We start from the raw sequence: 16,953 nt of genomic DNA, 5'->3' as shown, positions 1-16,953 counted from the left end.
AAAGCAAAAGAATTAGGAAATACAGCATATTCTAAATTGTAGCAATAAAACCTTTTTGCTTTAATTCATTACGAAAATTGGCATTTTAAGGAATTATATAACTTGTATTGTACAACAGCTGAAACATACAGAAGTAAAACAGTTGATTACATTAGAGCAAATGTTCCATATAGTGAATTTGATTGCAAATATATATCAGGACGTAATGCATATGTGTAGATTATATGAGAGACTTTTAAGGCAAACTACATAGTAAACTTATATTAATATGAAAAGGAACATTATCTGAAAATTTCATTACAGATGTTTAAGATAAAATTAGTTTGAATATTGTATTGAGATAAAAACCTTATCTCTAGAGTTTTGGAGAGAATTTCACAATAAATAATACTGGAATATGACATCATAATAAAACTTGATGAAACATTTCATGAGAGAATATAAAGATCAATTATATTGGGATATTATGTGATACAAAAATATAACTGTAGATCTTATAAGAGAATGTCAAGATAAAATTAAATTTTATATCCTATTACAACTCAAACTGACAAAAATTTGATAACAGTATTTCAAGATCAAATAGACTGGTTCAGTATACCAAGGAATCATATATTACTTAAAGATTACTTTAGAGAATTTCAGGATAATGTAAGCTAGAATGACATGTTAAGGAACAAAACATTAACTGCTGCTTTTAGGAGACAGTTTCAAGATAAAGTACATTCTATAAGTATATTAACAAATCAAGCATTATATGACGCTTTTGAAAGAGATTTTCAAGACGAAATAATTTTGGCAAATATTCATATTGTCAGGAACCATCTGAATACTTTATGAGTAAATTTCAAGATAGATTAAATTCGGCTTACATATCAGTTGATAAAAGAATTGTCTGAAAATTTAATGAGATAATTTGAAGACAAATTAGGCTGTGATACTATAACTTGGGATCAACATTTGTTTGAAGATTTTATAATAGCATTTCAGGACAAATTAAATTTGGGTAATGTTTACAAAATACATAATGTCTGAAGATTTATTTTAGAATTTAAAGATAAAGTTATTTGGGATAACATTATATACATAAAAAACTATCTGAAATATTGATCAAGAAAATAATAACAACTTATGCAATAATCGATTCCTTAGAAGCAAATTAATCTGTACACTTAACTGAGCAAGGTGTTCAATGTGTTAAAGCAAAATATAATCAAATTTGTCATAAATAATGTGTTGATAAATGTTTATTAGATCATTCTTCTTGTACAATGTGTAGAGCTGTTTTAAAAAATTTGATCACTAATAAGTTGTTCTTGTGTGTACGCATTCACAGCATTTAAAGTCTGTTTCTTCCTTTGAATTAGGATTATAACCAAGGCTCAATTTATATAGATTTTTTATTAACAAATGAGGTTGATGAATGTGATAATTAAACTTTTAGAGTGTAGCATACATTTTTCTTTACATTGTAATCTTAAATTTTTTTATACTGCAATCTTAGAGTTCCGTAAAACATAAAAAAGTATGGTCTACATCTTACTAAATCATTATTTATAACTGTAATAAAAAGGTATTTTTATGTTTTATGGAATCAGTTGCCTCATCTGATGACAATACTGGTTGCCAATTTTCTTCAAAAATACAGAATGTTATTATTTGAACATTTGTCCCTAATGAGAATGAATACATGTAGAATGAATTTTATTCAACAAATTAAACAATGGACCTCACGTCTCTTTTTCATTGTAACTTAGGCTCACCTGGTTAACAGGTCTGAAAATATCTGAATATTTTACGTTGTTTTAGTATCTAACAGCCTTGTATCCTAATAAATTAATATCTACATCTAAATGCCGGAAGAGTCTGTTAGCTGGTCTGCACTAAAGGGTAAAGTAGCACATTTAGAAGGGTAGGGCAGAGAAGTCATGGAGAACGTTTTTGATGGAATATAAAGAGTTACTTAATTCTCATAGGCCACTGCCTGCCACACCATTAGTTCAGCATTACATCCCCACTGGGAATGATGCATGAGTGTATAAACGTCCATATGTTGCAAAACGTTTACAGCCTGTCATGGAAGAATTTATTAATCAACAACATAGGGATTTGATGATAGAAACCAGTAGTTGTCCCTGGTTCGCTCCTATCGTAATAGTGGGTAAAAAAATCACCTAATGGGGGCAAGTCATATCGTTTTTGTTGTGATTATCGTTTCCTGAATCATAAACTGTATGGGAGGCATACCCAATGCTCAATATCATTGAAATTCTGGATAATTTGGGTCAGTGTCAGTACTTCACGACCTTGGATCTTCGAAGCGGGTACCACCAGTTGGAGGTCGCCGCAGAAGACTGACCAAAGACAGCTTTTTCAACACCTACAGGTCATTTTCAGTATCGGCGAATGCCTTTCGGACTCAAAAATGCTCCAGCAACCTTCCAAAAGTTGCTAGATGGCGTGTTACAAGTGCTGAAACCTTATCAGTGTATGGTATATTTGGACTACATAATTGTTTTCTCAAAGGACGTGTAAGAACATGTGCGCCATTTGCGCGAAGTTTTCGATCGTCTGAAAGCAGCACGTTGAATCCTTCATATGGAAAAATGTAATTTTTTCTGTTGCAAAAAGTCTTTTATTTAGGTCATATTATAGGGCAGGAGGGTGTCCACACAGATCCAAAACTTGCAGAGGCGGTAATGAATTTTCCGACACTTACAAAAGTAAAAGAGTTACAGTCTTATTTAGGTCTCGCCAAATTTTAGGAGGAATATTACAAAATTTGCAGAAATTGCTAGGCCCCTTACGCAGTTGTTGAAGATGAGAGCAAAATTTCACTGGGCAGCAGAGTGCAAAGAGGCTTTTCAAATGTTAAAAAATTTGCTAACATCTAGTCTGGTTTTGGGTTTTCCAGATTTCAGCAAACAGTTTGTATTATCTTGCAACAATTGGGCTACCCTATTGGCGTTTGTAACTGTGGCGTAAAACTCAAAAGTGTATAAAATTACAGTATTGTCTGTGTATGAAGTAGTGTGCAGTCAGTAGATGCCATCTCCGTTTGAATTGCTCAAGACCTCACCAAGAACCCATATTTCAGCTGTTAAGAATTGATCCACAAAGTTGAAAACAATCTGGCGGCAGGTGAAAAAAACGAACACTAAAGCGTTAGAGAGACAGGAGAAAGTTCACAGTAGAAAGGTGGCTTTACCCAAATATCATGTAGGACAATGGGTGATGATGACTAATCCGTATGTGACAAAGGGCAAAACGAAAAAATTTGTATCCCATTATCAAGGTCCTTTCCAGTTGATGGAGATGACATCGGCAGTGAATCTAAAATTACAGCTTCCAACTCGCCCTGCTATTGTGCATATGAGCTGAATTAGGCTTTCCAAGGGGAATTTTGGGGAATTTCTTTATTGTCTGCAGTAATTTCCAGTGGAGAGGAAGATGAATCTAAGATAAAGAATAAGAAAAGAGTAGATAAACAAGAGAACCAAGTTCATTATGGAAGCGATCAGACATGCTATTATGCTCTTAGGAGGTGTGACGTTCTGGTAAGAGTAGTAGTTCCAGCATCATGGGTTGCGCTGAAGAGGGAAGAGGGCAGGTGTGCACTACCTCTCAGCATAGTTATTCTGTTTGGCTGTTGGAGCTTAGCTAAATCCTTGAAGGCACATCCTGTATCAAGTGGAGTTTTGTTCTCGCGACAATCGGACGTAATTATGTCCAGACGTCAATGGACCTTAAGGGTGGCATGTAATATTTGCGAGGTTGAAGACGAAATATGTAAATTGAAGGATACATTAAATGAACTCCATTCTATGGTGGCTAATCAGTCAAGGTTTAATGACACACAGAGGGAATATCAGCTACTACAATCAGCTTTTGCACGCTGACAAGCTGAGTTGTGGGAAACTGCAGTGTTAATCCAGCATATCTGTAAGAAAAGAGGATGGTTAGATGCAGGTGGCTGTATCCTAAAAAACTGTTTTTGGGACCACTGACTCAGAAGATATTAAAAGTATTAATGAAATGTTACTATATGTGCAGGATAATGTGAATAGCAACCAGGGAATGCTAGATCTTCACACAACCCAATTACAGAGTTTGGAGAAAGGTGTAGTTAATAATACGCCCCAATTGCGAGATTTGGCCGTGACCTTGATGCCCCACATTAAAGCCACAACTAACACAACCAATCACGACTTGGGTATCATCAAGTATCAGTTGGATAACATCGATTCACAGCTGATAATCGCTAAGCTGCTCCGTTTTCCTGTTGATAGTATTACTGAAGCACGCATAGAAACCACGGAACTACAGGAGGCTTTGTTGCATGCAGTGCGTGGGCACCTAGCCCTGGTACTGTTACCTTCAGAATAACTTAGGGAAGGATTACGGAAAGTTCAATTAGAATTGCCCACATCCCTGGAGCTACTGATGACATTAACAGACGAACACTTATCTCTGTACTACAAAATGGCCACTGTTACCGGTACACATATGGGTACCTTGCTGAGAATTCATATCATAATACCATTAACAAGTAAGAATTGAAAATTTGAATGTTACGCCTTGCATATGTATCCAGTGAAGTCGAAATTTATCAGAAATTCGTACAATTAACCGTATGGGAAATACTGATAGTGGCGCGTTACAGACAATCTCATGCATTCCTCACTGCACAAGACTTACTGCATTGTCGGACAGGTTCAGTTAGCATCTGCCCCTCGAAATTGTTACACATTGTTCCCAAATCTTGTGAGTATTCTCTATTCTGCTCTCAAGCACCATTTACGGAGTGTCCTAACGAAATTATTGCAGGCACGGTGCAGTTCTTTCAGAAAGTGGGTCCACATTGAGTATTTTCAGTAATGGAAAACACAGTCGATATTTGCGTTTGTTACGAGCACGGTAAGCAAGGGAGTACGCAAAGAATAGAATTGCAGGGGCAGGGACTGTTAATTAACGGCACACAGTGTTACATTTCACGGAGGACTTTCCGTTTACCAGCCGTGATTACTGGAGCTACAATCATGAACATAACACCCACATTGGGTTATGTACCCGACCAACCGGTGCAATGTGTCACGGAGAAAATCTCAATTGTTTGAGTAGCACATTAGACCCAACTTTGCTCGCCTCTTTGGACCGGATTCAAGCAACTCAGAATGGACGTGTAACTATGGAACATCATTTTCAATGGGTGCATGAGTACTGTAATGAGTATAAGCAATGCTTACTAGTTACTGTATCATCAACCACCGCCACCTGTATTTTTATCCTTGTCATAGAATTAGTGTACTATAAGCTCAAGAGGAAGGTAGCCCAAATCCCGCCCCGCCCTTTAACCTAAGGGTCCAGACAAAATCATTGAACAGTTGTGAGGCACTGCAGCAGAACACTGAGTAATGCTTATGAACAAAGATTAGACTGAGGACAGAAGTGAATGAACACAGTGTAAATATTGAATAAATCGCATTTTGTGGTGTTTTTGAACAGAACTATAGTTATTTGACTTTTCACTTGAATTTGGGGACGAATTCTTTTCGTATGAGGGAGGAATTGTAGAGGACAAGGGGTTGTTTTTAGAAAATATGGTGCGAAATTGTGGTTTAGTGTGTTTCAGTGCGGGATGCACCAGCCTCACAGCAGATTGCGGACGAAGGCTGGCCTGGCCGTTATGCATGTGACACAGGTTTTCAACGAGCATCGGTATGTGTTTACGTGCTCCGCAGCCATCAACAGCCGGAACGCAGCGTTAGCAGAATTACGCCGGCGCGGGCCGTGTGTGGCGCGGTTGAATTAGCCAACTCATCGAGAACATTCTAATAAACACGGCACCGCATAACTAGCGGATTCAGCAGCGGTCTGTACTAGTTAAGGGCATCAGAGGTAGGGGTCGGCATTCGGTTCGACCGATTGGGCTTTCAGTCGCTGTTAAGTCGTCGTCATCAGTGACGCTGTCCCCGAAGACCGGCCGGCGGAGGGCGTTGCCCACTGCTGCACCGGCGACTCCCAGTGTCGTCATGAGCCACAGCATCTGCAGGAGGCGAGCGAGGCCAGACCTTATGCTGCTAACGTCCAACCGCCTGCGCAGCCGCTGACGAAGCATTCCCCGGGCTGCGCGCATCAGCACGTCTCTGCCACGACAAAAGTGGTGAGGCTGAGCTACCGGAAAATGTATTGGGAGAACCAACAATAAAGAGGAAGATTGCTAAAAACAGCCATCTTCTTCTATCCAGCTATGCCCTACAACCCCAACCATGTCACCCACTCTGGTCATCCTATTACTATATAATGTCTGAGTTGTTAACCATTTTTACATAAATCAATTAGGAATTTAGTCCATTTTTCTTGTATCTCTTACATGTCATTGTTTTTATAGATCTAAGAGTGTCTCTTCTGATCAGCAAATTTTCACCTGGAAAAGAACTTCTAAGATCGATGAAGAATATCTCAAAAATGAGTCATTTTGTATCTAAAAATGACATATATTAGACTGTGTGGTAGGTCCTACATTCTTATAGTACTCGTTAGCTATTCAGTTCTGGGAAATAGAGCGTAGTTTGTAATACTACATTTAGATTTACACTAAAATAAAAGGGTTGGAGGGTTCCAGGGAACCACAGAAAGGGCGTCTGTCTGAAAGGGGACAGGTAAAATACAGTAAATTAGTCGTAGAAACGATTTGTGTAGAAGTTGTAAATTGTCATAGCTGCGTTGGGAAGGAATGAGAGCTCTAATAGAAAGCACTGAAGCTCAAATAGCTATAGGTACGGAAAGCTGTATAAAGCTGGAATATTTTCAAACTATCTAACAGTGTTCAGAAAGGATAAATTAATACAGTGAGTGGTGGAGTATTTATTGCCGTTAGAAGTATTTTGCCTTGTAGTGGAATTGAATTACCTGCGAAATAGTATGGGTTGATCTTATACTGGCCAACGGACTAAGTATTAATAGGATCGTTTTACCGATCCCCCCTAGTTGCTAAACAGTTCAGAGAAAACTTGAGTCTCATTTCTAATAGGTACCTCACTCATACGCTTATAGTTGGTGGTGACTTCAATCTACCTTTGATATCCCGGAAAAATTATACGTTTAAACCTGTCAGCAGGCACAAAACGTCATCCGAAATTGTACTGAATACTTTCTCAGACAATTGTTTTGGAGAATTAGTTCATGGGCCCACTCAAAGCGTAAATGGTTGCGAAAGTATACTTGACTTCTTAGCAACAAATAATGCTGGACAAATAGTGAGTATCGCAACGAATACAGGGATTATCGGCCACAAGCCAATTGCAGCTAGGCTGAGTGCCGTAACACCCACAACAATAAAAAATAATCACGAAATATATCTATTTTAAAAAGTGTGATAAAAATGCTCTTAAGGCCCTTTTAAGAGACGGTCTTCATTCCTTCCGATCTGATTATGTAAACAGAAAAGTTGTGGTTTCATTTCAAAGACATAGTATCGGCAGCATTTGAGAGATATGAGGGTCACTCCAAAAAAATTCACACAACTTTTATTTTAAATCCATCTTTTATTCTACATGTTTGAAAGATTTACAGTTTGTAGATACATCCTTTAGGAACAATATTTTCATTGGTCCACATTATTTCCAGCCCTCTCAACTGCCTTACGCCGTCTTGGAACCAGCGCCTGTATACCGGCATGGTAAAACTCTGGACCAACCTGTCGGAGCCACTGTTTGGCAGTGTGCACAAGGGAGTCATCATCTTCAAACCTTGTTCCATGAAGAGAGTCTTTCAGTTTCAGAAAAAGATGATAGGCAAATGGAGCCAGGTCAGGACTATAAGGCAGGTGTTTCAGTGTTGTCCATCCGAGTTTTGCGACCGCTTCCATGGTTTTTTTAATGACATGTGGTCGTGCATTGTCGTGCAACAGCGAAACATCTTTCTTTGGCTGATGTGGACGAACACGAGTCAGTGGAGCTTGAAGTGTCTTCAGTGTTGTCACGTATGCATCAGAATTTATGGTGCTTGCACTTGCCATGATGTCCACAAGCAAGAGTCCTTCGGAATTGAAAAACATCGCAGCCATAACTTCTCCTGCAGAAGAAACGGTTTTGAATTTTTTTCTTGGGTGAATTTGCATGATGTCACCTCATTGATTGTTTCTTCGTCTCTCGTGAAAAATGATGGAGCAATGTCTCATCACCTGTCACAAATTCGTCTCTACCATTCTCGTGCTGTTCCAGAAGTTCGCTGCATACCGTTTTTCTTGTTTCTATGTGAGCCACAGTCAACATCCTGGGAACCCACCTGGCACAAACATTTTTTACCGCCAACACTTTCAGTATTCTTCAAACACTTCCTTCCCCTATCCCAGAGCAGCATGACAATTCCTTCACTGGGATGCATCTGTCAGCAGTTACCAATTCGTTGACTTTCTGCACATTGTCTGGTGTGCGTGCAGTACGAGGCCTGCCGCTGCGAGGACAATCCTCAATATTGCCGTGCCCGCTTTCATCACGTAAACTGATTGCCCACCGACTAACTGTACTGCGATCGACAGCAGTATCTCCATACACCTTTTTCAACCTCTTTTGGACGTTTCCCACTGTCTCATTTTCACAGCACAGGAATTCTATGACTGCACGTTGCTTCTGACAAACGTCAACTGTAGCAGCCACCTTGAAGACATTCTGTAACGACGCCACTCACGGGAATAGATTGAACTAAGTTTTAAAACAAGCGGGAAGGATGTATCCACACACTGCAAAACTTTCACACATTCAGAATGAAAACTGTATTTTTACATAAATAGTGTGCATTTCTTTTGGAGTGACCCTCGTATACACCACATTAATTAATAAGTGATGGTACTGATCCCAATGGTACACAAAACGGGTCAAATCGCTGTTGCTGAAGCAGCGAAAAATGCAAGCCAATTTAAAAAACTCAAAATCCTCAAGACTGGCTAAGATTAACAGAACTTTGAAATATAGCGCGTACTTCAGTGCGAGGTGCTTTTAATAATTTTAATAACGAAACTCTGTCTTGAAATTTGACAGAAAAACGAAAGATATTCTGGTCGTACATAAAGCACACCACTGACAAGACGCAATAAATACCTTAACTAGGCCATAACAACGGTGAAGTCACTGGTGACAGTGACACTAAAGCAGAGTTACTGAACACGGTTTTCCGAAACTCTTTCACCAAAGAAGACAAAGTAAATATTCCTGAACTCTAATCAAGAACAAGTGTCAAGTGAGAAACACATAGGTAAATCACTTAATAAAGACAAAACTACTGGTCCAGATTGTGTACCAGTCAGGTTCCTCTCAGAGTATGCTGATACAATAGCTCCATATTTAGCAATTATATACAACCACTCGCTCACAGAGCGTTTTGTACCTAAAGACTGGAAAATGGCTCAAGTCACACCAATACCCCAAGATGGGAAGTAGGAGTAATCCGTTGAATTACAGGCCCATATCGCTAACTTCTATTTCCAGTAGGGTTTTGGAACATATATTGTATTCGAACATTATGATGTACCTCGAAGAAAACGATTTATTAACACATAGGCAGCACGGATTTAGAAAATATCGTTCTTGTGTAACACAACTAGCTCCTTATACTCATGAAGTAATGAGTGCTATCGACAGGGGATGACAAATTGATACCATATTTTTAGATTTCCAGATGGCTTTTGGCACCCTTCCTCACCGGCCTCTTCTAACCAAACTGTGTGCCTGTGAAATATAGCCTCAGTTGTGTGACTGGATTCGTGTTTTTCTGTCTAAAAGGTCACAGTTCGTAATAATAGACGAAAAGTCATCGAGTAAGACAGAGGTAATATCCGGCGTTGCAAAAGGAAGTGTTATAGGCCCTTCATCGTTCCTGATCTATATAAACGATATAGGAGACAATCTTAGTAGCCGCCTTAGATTGTTTGCAGATGATGCTGTCATTTACCGTCTTCTAAAGTCTTCAGATGACCAAACGAATTGCAAAATGATTTAGATAAGATATCTGCATGGTAAGAAAAATGGCAATTGACCCTGAATAAAGAAAAGTGTTTATTTATTCACATGAGTACTAAAAGAAATCCACTAAATTTCATTCTAAAAGTTGCAATATCACAATAAATACTTTCTTTTTTCATTTTCTGTCACCGAGCCCTTCCTTATTTATAATATTTCCTTCACACCAACGTTTAGTACATGTTTCAAGGTCTCATGTGTGTATGCTAGTCCAGCCGTTTATGAAGCCAAGTGTTAAGTATGTCTGCAGGTCACCAAATGTTGCCCATGCCTCTTCTAATGTATAAGCTTTCGCTTGTAGTGCACTTGTGGTAATAACTTTGCCAATTTCTAAAAATGGAATGTGCCTACTCAACGTTCTGAATGTAGAATTGAACAGAATTTTCTGAAAAACAGTGTGCTCACTGACGTAGCATCTGTGACTGCATTGTTTTGCGACAGTCCTGATGTAAATCCTTACCTATGCAACAAAGATCTGCCTTGGTCGGGAATAGTACTAACAAAGGATCATTTTGCTGCATGTTCATCTTAAATGGATCGCACTGATTTTGCACTGCACTGCTATGCTAAAGAGATTTTGTGGAAAAAAACCCTAGCTGCAGTGCATATGTGCGTGCTTCACATCTTACAAATGTGGAGTTAATGTAAGAATAGGGATACTGAGTGTTTTTCTAGTCATTCAGAGTAAATGTGGAGGTTCAGGGAAAAGTGAACAAAAACGAGTTCTGTGTAACATAATATTATGGGTTAGAATATGAACAGTTATGGTACTTCAGTTAAATTTTAATGACAGCTGTGAGGCTCTTTTACATCTTGATACAAAAATTGCTTGGATGTAAGTATGACGCAGAACGCTTTATTGTTGCATTAAACCATTTTGACCACAGGTAATCTCCGTATTTCGTGTAATTAACAGGGTACACACATGCATAATAATCGTGAAAAAGCGTCCTCGATGATGTTTTGTTAACCGTGAATAGCATTTCTGTAGTATGTCTCCCGAAATGAAAATTTTTCCCAAAACATGTCACTTAAATATTAGCAATCGTAGCAAATGCAGATTCACTTGTGCGTATTACCTCGTTCAGCACATCTAGACTTGGAGAAACAGTGTCTCAAAAAAGGAAGACGCCCATGTGCTCAGCAAAAAGCCAGTGACGTCATCTACCTGTAACATTAGCTCGGGTTGCTAAGGAGATCTCATAAACAAAAAATATTATAGAAACTACTGCCACTTCTCAGGCTAACTTGTGGAAACAGTATTCAAGTCAATACACGAAGCGTCATTTTGGGCCTGCTGTGCGGTTATAACACAGCCATACGTTCCATTTCAGCCACGTGTGTTGTGTGGATCTGTGAAAATGGCCGCAGTTGTGCACAGTAAGGTCACCGCTGTGAGGCGTCCAATTTCCTGTTGCAAATAGGCTAGAACCAATGGCTATCCCCGAATGTTGCGACAGCCGGCGTCCACAGTCTATTAGAAATGCCTTCCTCTGTCATCGCACTCTGCACTGTGCATCTACACCAGTACAACGTAGCACAGGTTACAAACTGTACCACAATCACTTGTTCCATTTAGGGATAGTGCGTGTAGGAATTGCTTTTTTCTTCTTTTTTCGTGGTTACTTAATGACGAATAAATTCAGAAAAATCTTACGTTTTTAACTCGTACTTCAAAGCAGACTCTTTAGATTTTATGAATTCAGACTTTCAGTACACAGAGTTTCTTTCTATCAGATTGTCCTTTGGACTTGTGTGACAATTTCTGAACCACTTCCGCGACGAGTACTGAAACTAAAAACGCTGGTTCTGTTACTCTAACGTATTAAGAATCCCAGATCATGGAAGAAAATGTTAGAATTGGTGGACCAAGATAGCTGTAAACTAAGTACCTTACGGTCGTATTAACTTCTCCTGGTGTCCGAATTGTCGGTATGCAATCCAGCAGGTAACCTACGATATCTAGTGAACATTACTTTGTCGAGCGGAGCCTACAGTTTTTTAACTTTCTGTCGCTTTATGTCCGCCACTCAGCTTCTTGCGCTGTGTGGTGACCTATAGTAGGAAAGATTTTGTTTTCTATTCTGGTGGTATAATTTCGTGTATACTTTAGTATCTCATCCTTTAATTCACTGCCTTCTAATTAAATGATTTTACACAGAATCCTAAGTCTCTAGGGTGTTATTGATAACTCTGCAGATAGAATCATGCTTTAAAATTTACAGAACTTGCGTCAACTACTTTGTACTTGTTTTGGTCTTGTTAACCTTTTATTTCTCAAGGAGGAGGAAGTGTCAACTGAGACTGTTCGACGGTTTTCGCTATATTGGATTATGTCTCTAAAATTTTCTTTGAACGATTGTCATTTCTTCACATCCCCCACTGACTACAATGGCGCTAACGAACCTAGCGCACTTTCTATAACACTTTCGAATTTGTCTCATATGTGATCCACAACTGTCTTCTCCTCCATCCTGAAGAACAAATTGGATATTTGCTGTCACCTGTACAGATATTTTTAATTTATTTTCTTGGCACTTTTGTAATAAGCAATGTTCTCTCGTCTTTCCCAATATTTCCCTAACATTTGCAAAAAAATTCTAAGCCTGTTTTAGCGCACTTGACGTGTTTTCCTTGGGACGTGTGGAAGTGACTGACATAGTGACGCATTAGCAACATTACCTGTTAACGCATAGGTCAGACATGAGGACAGCAGACACACTCTTTCTCAACTCTAAAACCAAACATTCGTTTTTATGAGGAGAGGCGCCACTAAAATAAGCTCACAGAAGATGGACAAGTTCCCTTTGTATCTTCTGGTGTTATTTGGTATGTTTAGATATTCAGCTACGAAGTAAACCATAGAATGCTGAAAAAACTATCCCACCAATCTGATCCCATTACAGTTTTTAGCAGAATAAAAACATTAATGATGCACTAGACTTGTGAAATATGTCGTTTCCTGTCAGTAACGACGAAGTTTAAACCAAAATTTTATTGGCACCGTGAATACGCAGAACTCCTGAAAATCCATGTTTGGAGACCACTGTATTACATGCAAGATACAAGAAACACTTAAAGGGAGATATAATCAGTTATTAAATCACAAAAGAGTAAAAACTACTATTGGTATGACGAAATTTCAAGCTGCATCCTGCTGACCACTGCGCCATATTTTAGCACTGCTGTTAGTCAGCTCGGGAATGTGTCATTCTAATGGGATCATATTCCTTACAGACTGAAATATTCGCTGGTGGAATCGATTTATAAAATGGATGAATGAGCTAATGTAGGCAATTATCGGTGATATTCTTTGCTACTAGTGTTTTCAAAAATATTTTTGAGAAAGAAGTGTATTATTCCAGATAATTTTCTACCACATTCGCTGTTTTGCTTCAGGAAATGTGCATCAACAAAAATACAGTTTATTCTTTTGTGTGCGAGTTATAAAAGATATGTTGAAGGTAATGGGTACTTAGATGTGATTACGAGCAGTTATAAATGATATGTTGAAGGTAATGGGTATTTACGTGTAACAGTTGTAATGTATTGGTTCAGATATAGTGGTGTACGTATTTTCGTCATGAGTAACTCTTAAAGAAAAACCTAATGCTTTGAAGCGGATAGACAATGGCGAGAATGTATCTAAAATGGCACCAGAACTGGGTGTTGGTAAATCAACCATTTGTGAATGGAAGAAGAACTGCGTGAAGCTTGAACAGTCATGTGCAACGTCTTTGCGAAAAACATTACAAATTCGGTAGACTTTGAAACATTCCCAGTACTATAAAGTCGATGAAGTTCTTCTCCTCTGGTTTATGCAGGTAAAAGAAAGGGGAACTCCTATGAGCAGAGCACTGGTTCAGGAGAAGGCTGTTTACCTGAATAAGTGAATGAATGGTGATGAATCTTTTAGTGCGAGCATGGTTTGATTGGATGGATTCAAAAAACGTTATGGAATCCGTCAGCTAACAATTACCAGAGAGAATCTTTCCTTTGGCCTTGATTCAGCGAAGGAGTTCTAGGGTGAGTTTGAAAAAATTGTAAGAGAGTGTACGGCCAGAGTGTCTGAAGGGTTCTAGGCCCTACAGGCTGGAACCACGTGATCCCTATAGTCGCAGGTTCGAATCCTGCCTCGGGCAGATGTGTGTGATGTCCTTAGGTTAATTAGGTTTAAGTAGTTCTAAGTTCTACAGGACTGATGACCAAAGAGGTTAAGTCTCATAGTACTCAGAGCCATTTGATGTTGTTGTTGTTGGGATGTTTAAGGGGGACTAAACAGCTAAGGTCATCAGTCCCCATCAGAGCCATTTGAGCCATTTTTGGTAATAGAGGGAAAGTATTCTGCCCAGCAAATTTATAACTCTGACAAGAATGGCCTTAATTTTAGGGCATTAACAACAAGTAGCCTATCATCAAAAGCAGTAGATAGTGCTCTTCGTTTTAAAATGTGCAAAGATCGTATGACTTTACTAGCGTACATCAATGCTGCTGGTTATCAGAAGCTGCCTTTAATGCTGATTGGCGAATCTGCTACAACCAGAGCTTTTATAAACTGCTACACAAAGTCCTTGCCAGCATATTATCTCAGCCAGAAGAAAGCATGGATAGACGGTAAGCTGTTCAAAGAATGGTTTCACAGCCAGTCTGTTCCTTCTGTTCTACGATTTTCTAAGGAAAATCATTGGTCTCCCCATGCAGTCGTTTTGATTGATAACGCGCCATCTCACCATAGCACTCTACAGCCGATGGTCCAGGGCGTACTGCAAAGATTAAAACTGATTCACAGAAAACAATTTTTAAGATTGTTGATCCAAGATTATAGCATTCCGTTAGTGGACAAAATAACAAAGACGTATATGAAGGATGTTGTTTATTGCAGCGCTGAGACATGGCAGAATATTTCAGAAAATACTTTGCGAAAATCGTGTAGATAACTGTGGACATCTCTTGAATTTCAGGACATCCTAGTTGAAAAGGAAGAGAAAAATCTACGACAAATGACACAGATAATCCCTGGATGTGAAGAAGCTAGTAAAGGAGACGTAGATGAGTGGATGTCAGCAGATGGGGAATGTGTGAAGAACTCTACTGACGCTGATTTAGTTGCTGCTGTGACTCAAGACCAGGAAGAAGTGGACTGATGTGACGGAAGTGACAATGAGCCTGAAAGCGGCAAAGCAGAGCTGGTGTGACACAGTGATACAGCAGAAGACCTTGACCTCGTGCTATGTTATATGGAGCAACAGCCCGATGCTACACTGGCTGATTTGATGTTTATGGGACGATGGCGCAGCTATGCGTGATATAACAGACTGTCTTCATTACACCAAGAAACAATGGTTGAGTTTTGTTACCTAAGGTATACGGACAAAATGTCAGCACTATTTTAGTAAGTTTGACAGATTTTCTTTCATTATTATGCATTGTTTAAACCTAATGTCTTTTTGTCAGTTATCCTAACACATGTTTACTGTACTGTGTAAATTAAATTAGTGTGTATGTACATCAGTTTACAGCACAATTTTCCATACTTAGATTAACACTTTTCATGTTCAGATTAACTGAATGTTTGGACTACTGTCATTCGGATTAGCCGGACTCTGCTCTATTTCATTTAATCAGATACTTTTCCACAACATGGAATTGTAGCAAATCTCAAATTTGTCCTATCTTTCATCTTTTCGGAAGTGATTTTTCCGAAATATAGTTACTGTACTAATTCAGGGTCATGACAGTTCCTGGTGGCAATGCATTTTCCGATATTCAGTTATTTATTTATGCTTTGATCAGACAATGGCAATCATAGAACTCTGCCGGGCATAGAGTTAAAAAAGGTGTGTTACTATGTGATGGACAAGCATGACTGGTTACTGATTATGGTATCAGTGGTTGTAGGCTTTCTCTATATTATACTAATATATGCTATCATACTTTTCCAGTCTTAAATCTAAAAAAAAAACTGTTTCATTGTTTTTTCAATTATGACTCCGAACTGTAAGAATGGGTGCATGCCATTAAAATACGGAATAGTCTTCGAACATCATTGTGACCCCATTTTGTTAACATGATGGTGTCATCAACAAACCATCTGTAACATAAAATTTTATTTAGCAGTGAAGACTTATTATTTAATAATTTATACTCAATATTGTAAACGAAGATACTGGCAAGAGTGCCAGCTAAACAAAAACCCATTGGAAGCTCTCTTTGTTGCTTGAAATATTCATCATTTAAAAAATTAATTATGGGACAAAACAATGATTAATAGCTCAATAAATTCAATACTCTGTGGGCTACATAAACTTTATATATTGTAAATAATTCTATCTGACTTACCCAATAGATTCTTCAACGGGTACATTAGTATATAAGTAAACCACATTAAAGTGCATAATGTATTTTGATGCATTTCTGCATTTTTATTATTGATATAGATAAGTTTCTCATAAACAAAATAACCTGGGCTATTAATAAAATTATCAATCGGTCTTAACAGAATGACATTTTTGTGAGTTGGCACTGAAGCTTTGGTGATTTAGGATTTTTTACCGAGAGTGTCTTATTATCCTTTTCAGTAAACAGAAATACAATATAACTTTATCTTTGAGGGTTCTTTTGACAAAGTCTCTGGGATAACCATCTAATCTTGTAACCTTATGGGCTTAAAATAATTCATATGTTTAAGTAATGTAATAGCAGTGTCCCTGACAACAAGAGAATATCTTTTAGCAACTTTCAGAATTAAACCTAGCTGAGAATTAATCCTTTTTACCATATGAAATTCAAAATTGTTTATTTTAGACATCTCGCTTTCTTGTATGGGCTGTTATATGAATGTAGCCACCTTACGAAAAACTGCTCTTTTTTTTTAGCTGAGGAATTCCCAGTTTGGTCTTGGGACATCTTTATACTCTCCAGATTCTTGTCACTA

The sequence above is a fragment of the Schistocerca gregaria genome, chromosome 3 (genome assembly GCF_023897955.1).
Source record: "Schistocerca gregaria isolate iqSchGreg1 chromosome 3, iqSchGreg1.2, whole genome shotgun sequence".
NCBI classification, from domain to species: domain Eukaryota; kingdom Metazoa; phylum Arthropoda; class Insecta; order Orthoptera; family Acrididae; genus Schistocerca; species Schistocerca gregaria.
This window is presented reverse-complemented; position numbering follows the sequence as displayed.